Source organism: Argopecten irradians, chromosome 1, assembly GCF_041381155.1.
Source record: "Argopecten irradians isolate NY chromosome 1, Ai_NY, whole genome shotgun sequence".
Lineage (NCBI taxonomy): Eukaryota > Metazoa > Mollusca > Bivalvia > Pectinida > Pectinidae > Argopecten > Argopecten irradians.
In genome coordinates, this window is record NC_091134.1 from 51,247,183 (window position 1) to 51,256,024 (window position 8,842).

Genomic DNA, 8,842 nt, shown 5'->3' on the forward strand with positions numbered 1-8,842 from the left:
TATTTTGTCCAAACAAACAACAGCTTTGTCAGTTGTAAGACCTTGGACTTTATGAACAGTACATGCCCATGCAAGTTTCAAAGGAAATTGACGTCTCACATTTCTATTGTTTTTACCTCGTACTACTTCCTGACGTTCTATTTTAACCAATATATCACCTCCAACATTTCTACCATTTATTCTTCCAACTTTTTTATTTTCAAAAATAACTTCCACAAATTGTACTGATTCGCTGTTCTCTTCAGTTACCAATCCTTTTACTGTTCCAAATGCACCATTAACGAGTCCATCAGAAACATCTACATTTGATGTAAGCATGACACGAGCACCTACTGACAACCATAATGAACTTGGCAAACTACATGCTCTTGTTTGTGTGTCGGTGATTTCATTTCTTGTCATTCTTCCACTGCGTTCATCTTTAGTCCAGTCTTCAGCATCAATACAAAGAGGGTCATCGCAAATTTCGTGTAATGCATTCAAATTGTGTGTATTCACCTGATCATTACATGCATATATATGTAAAGCATTATTTTGTTCACCAGTTTCTCTGCTGGATAGCATTTGAATATCATTATCATTAAGAGTTTCATTTTTTGACTTGATGCGACATCGGTTTAGTACATTGGCAAATTCCTGGTCATCCTTCTGTCTCATTATTTCTTCTAATTCCACAATTGAGAAATTATCATTCCATAAGTCATAAAAAATATCTCTGGTATACAAAGCTTTTCCCTTAACTGGGGGAAGCTGGTAGAAATCGCCTACAGCTAATACGCTGACCTTACCAAATGGAGAATGATCACCTGTTTGCTTTATTTGTCTCAAGCGTCCATGAACATAAGAGAGCAGTTTTTTGTCAACCATTGATATCTCATCTATTATGAGGAGTTGCAACTGACCAAGTTTACTTCGCATTGTGTTAATTCTTTCATCACCAAGTGGTTGATAATTTGATTTAGCATCTACAGGTATCGAAAATGCGTTATGAATAGTTGACCCGCCAATGTTAAAAGCTGCAACACCAGTTGGTGCAACTAGCATAACTGCAATATCATCTGGATTTTGCAATGTTGGTGCAAAAAGTCTTGTGACCTCATAATAGATGGCTTTGATCAAATGACTTTTTCCTGTACCAGCTCCTCCAGTTAGATACACATGTAGTGGTTCAGGTTCAAGACCATATAGTTTATGACAGCACCATTGCCGAATCTTGTAAAACACTTGACTTTGTTTTGAATTCATTGATCTCAGTATAGTTAAACCTTCATCTCTTGATACAACAGCTGGACATATTTCTACATCTTCGTTTTTCTTATTGCCAAGTAAATCTGGTATTCCTTTTATCTTTTCTGTATCGTCTCCTGAATTGCACTTTTCTAAATCGCATTCGATTCGTTGTACTTCTGATTCCGGACAAATGAGTGCCCATGCATCCTCTTGCGGTTCAAGTTTTTCCAAAATATTTTGTGCGTCATCTAATGCATCAACATCTTTTTCAAAAAAGTTACGGTTAGCATCTACTAATGACTGGACCTGTTTCAACTCTTCATTTCCTTCAAGTTTGACATATCCTGTATTGTAAAACTCTTCGTGGTTTCAAAACCATTTGGTTTTAATTGTACATCTGTTCTAAATGGTAAGTATAGTTGAAGAATAGATTGAAAGTATTTCTCTGGTGTACGTGTGACTGAAAATCTAGGGTATCTTATTACGGCAAAGTCTGTTCGTGATCGCTTCATGACAAACCCCAAACCATTTTGTAGAGTATGGACAATGTTCCGATGTTTAGAATTTTTAGACGCTTCACTTGATGATAATACTCTGTATTCAGAACAAAAGGTACCAAGACACATTTGGTCAAATTCTTCAGATCTAGGCCTTGCTTTGTACCTGTCGACCAGGTTAGTCATCCATATATTGCTGTCATCGATCTCTGTTTGGTTTTTTATAACAGATAACGGAAGACTCATTCGTACAGGGTTATCACCTATGGGTATGAATTGAACTTTTCTTGAACTTTGTTTAAGTTTCATGTTGCAAACCCTAAATGTAGCTTCCTGTGCGCTTACTTCGCGATGATGAAGATACACACTTCCAATTTTTTTCATGGCCTTTTCTGCATCACAGTTGCCCTCTTTAGCTTCAGTCTGAGCATGATCAAGTATTTGACTGATTTCCCTTTCGGCTTTGGAAATGTATGACACTATGTAAACAACACATGCGTATGCGTCGGTTATATACTGAATATCCATATTTGCATTCCAGCATTGCAGTAAGTGTGGGTTGTACTGGTTTGTCCAGGTTTCATTTACATCTCTCTTTAGAACCACATTTGTTTTTTTCGTGAGAGTATTGCATGCTTGTTCAAACATAGATTGTGTCAATCCTAGTTCATGAAAAATGGTTTCAACTGTTTCAGTATCATGGTCTGCAGATGTTATACGTTCCCACAAAGAACCCAATGTAGCTTTTGCCATTTCGACAGACATATTTTCCAATTTTCATGTTATGTGAGCAAACCTCTTCAAACTCTACTGCACTCATTGTGGGGTCTGACTTTTTTATGTCTTTTGAATTGTTTTGTGGACGTGAAACAAATGTCTCGGCTGATGGTGGTCTAGGAAAGTTAAATCGACATGCTTTTCCACCCTTTATACAAGACTTAGAATGTCGTTTACTATGTTGTTGGACACTTGTAACTATTTCGTGCAGTTCTGTTTCGCTATCCGGAGGCATTCTACATGTAACATATTCGTTAACAAAATCGACTATGTCTGCATCATCATCTTTGTCCAACTGTGGGGCATTCTCTATCCAGAATAAACAATGAGTGTGCGGTGACCCTCTCTGTTGGAATTCAACTCTATAGAAATAGTCAATTACGTTACCTATTGGATTAGCTTTGGACATGATAACATCCTTTAAGAAATAGTGAAAGCGGTGTTCAAACATTCTAGCTACTGTTATAGGATTGCTTTTTAATATATCGTTTTTCTCTTTCCATCCTAACATTTCTATTTTTCTTTTATCATTTTGCTGATTTAAAATGCATTCCATTACTTCGGTCCATCTCATTTCTGCTGCTGAAAATGAACAAAACCAGGTTGGAAGCCCAAGCTGGCGTAGCATAGCAAACAGATCTTTTTGTGTTGCTTGCCAATATGGTGGTGTACCTCTTATTGGTTTAAGGAACTTGTAACCTTCGTCATTTTTTAGAATCGATTTAACATTTTCATGGTTTTTAAATGTTTCAGAAGTGACATTTTTTCCATCTTGACCAATACTGGTTCCTTTTCTCAAAGCTATCGAGACATTCGATACCACTTGTTGTAATTCTGATATATATTGTGCAAAGAATATGAAATCTGTGTTTTTTGCAAACCTATTGTCTGCATTCATTAATCTGTTATGCAAATATCTACATAAAGTTATGTTTATATCACGGTCATCACTAAAAACATTTTCTCCGTCTGGAAATAATACAGGAAATGCTTTTGCTTCAATCCCCTTTTCCATTAAAACACTAATTGGGTTGTTTTTCTCGCATGGAGCTACAGAAAATATTTTGTCAAAATATTGATCAAGGACTTCTTGTCCTATATCCACAGGTTGTAAACAAGTATCAAGTGGCAAAGCGTGAAGTGCATTATCAACACCGTCATCAACCACTTCATTGTCATTATTTTCTGCATTTTTGTTTTCTACCTCATTTTCCACATTGGTGTTCTCAGTGTTTTCCTCAATAGGGTTTTCCCAAAATTCCTCTACTTTCACATTTGCGTACCACTTATTTCTATCCTTTAAATATGCAATTGCCTTTTCAAGATGATTTGTATTTACAAAATGGTAGTCATAATGACCTTTGTATGACAGTTTTCTTTTCAGTTTTACACGAATTAATTGGTTATCACTCTCACATCTAGGTAAACTTGTAATGGACGTGTTAATATCTGCTGGAACACACACAACTGGTCCATGAACACCGTGTTGTCCACCTTTCGGTAAAGGTATCATTTTCATAAATGGCACAATTATTGAAATCAAATGCGATTCAATTGGATTTAAACACTTGAGTTCTGAAGGGATATCAACGGTTTCCATTTTGTTCATTGCTGCCTCACTGGGAATTTTTCCATCTAGTAATTTTCTATGACATGTAAAACAAATCCACGAAAAACACATGTTTGAGCACTGGTGGTTGTCATCATCTGAACAAGGATTAACAACGTTCAGATATGCAAAGCTGTGCTACCTCGATACTTTTCTGTCCCATTTTAACATAATTATCCTTGTGGCATCGTAGGACCTGTTTCCTGAAAAGCAATTTGTGACAGACAGAACATATATGATCAGGACATTCCTTAATAATGTTTGAAAATGTGTTAATAACAAAGTTTAAATCTTGTTTTTGGTTTTCCAATCTATTTCTTGTTTTTTTAACTCTATCTTTAACCTTCTTTTTCTGGGCGTCTAACCCATATTTTCTTTTAGATGCACTTTTCAAACTTTCTTTGTGCTGTTCGTTGCATTCATATTTTCTTTTTGATGAATGAATTTTAGTTTGTCTGTGCTCTTCATTACATTCATACTTTCTTTTTGATGCAGCTTTTACACTTTCTTTATGTTCTTCATTGATCTCATACTTTCTTTTTGATACAGCTTTTAATTTTTCCCTGTGCTCTTCGTTGATCTTATATTTTCCCTTTGATGCAGTTTTTACACTTTCCCTGTGCTCCTCATTGCATTCATATTTCCTTTTTGACGAATTAATTTTATTTTGTCTGTGCTCTTCGCAACATTCATACTTTCTTTTTGATGCAGCTTTTACACTTTCTTTATGTTCTTCATTGATCTCATACTTTCTTTTTGATGCAGCTTTTATATTTTCTCTGTGCTCCACGTCGCATTGGTATTTCCTTTTTGATGCCTTGTTCACATTTTGCTTGTGCTCTATGTCCGTAGCGTATTTCATAATTGAATTGGCCATTTTACATTCTTTGTATGTATTGTCATTTGCGTATTTCTTTTTTGTATTGGCTTTTTTAGATTCCTTATAGACGCTATCAAATGCATACTTCAGTCTTAGTTTTTCCTTTTTCCCTTCGTACAACCTGTAATCAGTTTTATTTCCAAAAGAATCGGTTACCTCAATTGATTTATGTCTGTATTCTCTCATTCTTAACTTCCTTTCTATTTGCTTTTTCTTGTAAGACTTCCTGATTTGTTTCTTCTTAGATAGTAACAAGCCTGTATCATGAACATCTTGTGATATTGCTCTAGAACAATTAATTAGATTTGAGGTTTCAGCAGCTTGATTAACCGTGCCGTTAAGATCAACAGCGAGTTGTCGTTTGACAGTAACTGCAGTAATTTCGAACCTGTCGTACATGTTGTAATTCATTGACAGAGCCAATTGAATGCAATGATCATACACCTCATCAATGCAAGATCGATGAACAACTACACTTCTCCCGCATGGTATTTGTAAACCTAAATAATTCCTTGAATGAGAATCGAAAGCGTAGTACCCGCCAGCTTCCTTAATAATTATGAACGTGTTTCCTTTAAATGTAATAAAAGCACCATGACTTTCAGGTTGGTTTAACGCGGCATGTAATGCTTCATTCAGTGTGACAAACAGTAACACATCGAGATCTTCACCTGTATGTCCAAGTGTACCCTCTAGAGGTTCTTGAAATTCGAACTGATAATTTTTCCCATAACATTCTAACTCTCTTGGTATTTCATTTATAGACACGTATTCATTGTGCATTGTAGAGCTCTGCTGAAGGAAACCATATACCTCGTCGCCCTCAATCAGTATTTGGTCCAGATCCGGACTCATCCACGTACTAACAGGCTTTTCTTTGCTATATATAAGAGCTGCTAAACTGTTCATTACACATTGTTTCCCTGCATTGTCTAAAAATCTTCGGTGTCCCTGATGAAAATTTCCCTGCACCGATTCATGCATGTCCCTTTGCGTCTTTATTTTTTCAATACTTTTGCAAGGCTGGCATTGATTCTCATCTAAATGGGAACTGTGTTCATTCAAAGATTTAAAAGCTGTCGAATTCGTTTTTTTTGCAACTGATTCTACATAAGCGCCTGGTCTTTTGAGTACTTCTTTGTCACTGCCAAACTGTTTTGTTTGTTTTCTACATATATCTTTACCACTACATACAGATGCCCGATTACAACCAGCAAATGATTCAACATTTCCAAAAGTATCTTCAACGCATAACACCACATCATAATGAGCTCGATATCTATGTATCAGATATATGGCTTCTTGTTCTACTTCTCTGTTTCGATCTACCTGCTTTGCTGAAAATTTCAACCAAGATGACATATTCTCTTCATAGATGTACACATCGGTTCCGAGAAAATCAGCAGCGGCCAATATTTCAATTTCTGTCGCCCATGTTCCATTTTCAAGCATTTTTTTCTTCATCACCCAATCACTAACAGATTTATAACCAGATCTCAAGTGACTATTGTATTGGTTAGCATTCTGAACCATGTGTATAACGGTGTCGTGTCGAATTTTTCTATGGTGCGTTTCATCATTACTTAGATTATACGACAATGCTCTGAAAAAGCAGTTACCATCACCGAGTATTCGTTTTGTTTGCTTAGGCTTACCCAATATTTTATAATTCATTTTGTCTTTTTCATTGCGACAATTACTGCTGATTTTCAATTTCTTTGTCAATCTCTGTTGTGTTCCAGTGGATAATGGTTTAAAGTAAAACACTGCAGGTCCAGTTTCACTTTCAAATTGAACTTCATCTGTTTGTTCAAATTCAGCCGTTTCATCTATTGTCTGTTCAGTGGTACCTCTGTTTGGACCAGCAAAATATTCATGTGAATAATTCTGTTGACTGGACAACTGGTCTATTTTGTTTTTTATCAAAGTTTTCGTTTCTTTAGTGATTGGTAATGAAACATGTTCGTTTTCCTTTGTTTTCCTCAATCCACGTGGTTTTCTACATTTTCTCATCGAACTAACAACATTTTCTTTTTCTGAGTTTCCATTGTCTGTAGCGCGACACTTTTCTTCAATGTCATTAAGAATTGGAATATCTGTTTTACATTTACTCTCAGAATCTTTGCATTGTTTCTGTTTGTTTGGTTTTTCTTTTTGTTTTCTTTTTTTCTGTTTATGTAATGTTAGCAGTTTTTCTTTGTGTGGTTTTAATTTCATGTTTTTGGTTTTAATTCTTCTACGGTTGGTTGGTTTCTCGCAAGAATACCTTAACTGAGAAGTACGGTGTATCCCTTTAACACGATTCACCTTTTGCTTTGAAATGTCAATAGCTATTGTTTTCTCAGAATTTTCATTCATTTTATTTTTTCTAATTTTTCTATCTGCCTTTGCAGTGATCAGCATTATATTGAAGCGAGGGTTGTGTTTGCCTTTCAGCGTTTGCTTTTGAATACTAACTTTTAAGGATGGTTTGGCACATTCAATTTCAGCCTTTTTCAACGAGGTAGCATCCTCACTAGCATATTCAGTCTTTTTTAACGAGGTAGCATCCTCACAAGCACATTCAGACTTTTTAAACGAGGTAGCATCCTCATTAGCATATTCAGCCTTTTTTAACGAGGTAGCATCCTCATTAGAACATTTAGCTTTTGTTAACGAGGTAGCATCCTCATTAGCACATTCAGCTTTTGTTAACGAGGTAGCATCCTCCTTAGCACATTCAGAGTTTTTAAACGAGGTAGCATCCTCACTAGCATATTCAGTCTTTTTTAACGAGGTAGCATCCTCACAAGCACATTCAGACTTTTTAACGAGGTAGCATCCTCACAAGCACATTCGAGGTACTTTTAGCACAAACGAGGTAGCATCCTTAGCACATTCAGATTTTAAACGATATCTCACAGCTCGTCTTTTTTAACAGCTAATCGACTTTTAGGCATCTCATTAGCTCAGTTTTTAACGAGGTAGCATCCTCATTAGAACATTTAGCTTTTGTTAACGAGGTAGCATCCTCATTAGCACATTCAGATTTTTCAAACGAGGTAGCATCCTCCTTAGCACATTCAGAGTTTTTAAACGAGGTAGCATCCTCATAGCACATTCAGATTTTTCAAACGAGGTAGCATCCTCCGGCGTCTCAGGAAGTACCCTCTTCTTCGCCAAACCCTTACGCCAGTTCTTCTTCCGAGGCATTCTGAATCCGCAAAACCTATCTATCTTAAATTCAACAAAGGCAATTCAAAATTGCAAGACAAAACATTGAATGGTATAGAAAACAAGGTGTTGGATAAACTTATTGTGGAATTAAGTCTTTCTTAATGAAGTAAAAAGTTAAAGTTTGATTATTATTGCTAATCAAAATAGAATGCATAAAACTTATGACAATGGCTTTAATGAAAAACAAATGCTGCGCCAAATGACGTCTTTCACGAAGTTATGGAAATCGCCCAGGAAGCAATATAATCAAAACTAAATCTTACATGTAGTAATATTAGTGCAAATCCTTTTATTACGTTTAAAAAAATGCAGGGGGCTGTGCTATTGCCAAATTAAAGTTGCCCATTAGAGGTGTGTGACAGGGTTCCCTTTTTGATCCAACGGTATCCAAATTCTGTTTAATATGGTCAACAGAAAATAGTTTGAAGATAATTTTATCACGAGATGCAAAATACAACACGAAAGTATTATGGAAGTACATTAGATCAAAATCAAAATGCTCTTGCAGGTAGGACGTTAGAATTGTACCTGCTGCCTCTATTGCATGATCGCAAAAGGCGACTAAATTAAGGATCTTTTTCCTAACTAACTTTCTTCTTCCTAACGTCTCCTTTGACACCACCTCACTTTTGG

General features: G+C 36.0%; 1 protein-coding gene across 1 annotated transcript in view; it reads right to left on the reverse strand.

Annotated features, from left to right (window-relative positions):
- Window positions 1-7,086, reverse strand: part of LOC138332158 (retinol dehydrogenase 14-like) — a 34,251-nt gene extending 27,165 nt beyond the window's left edge. Inside the window, exon 1 of the mRNA XM_069280149.1 lies at window positions 7,082-7,086. The gene's annotated coding sequence lies outside the window, so the exon portion shown is untranslated. The remainder of the gene's footprint in view (window positions 1-7,081) is intronic.
- Window positions 7,087-8,842: the final 1,756 nt, after the last annotated feature.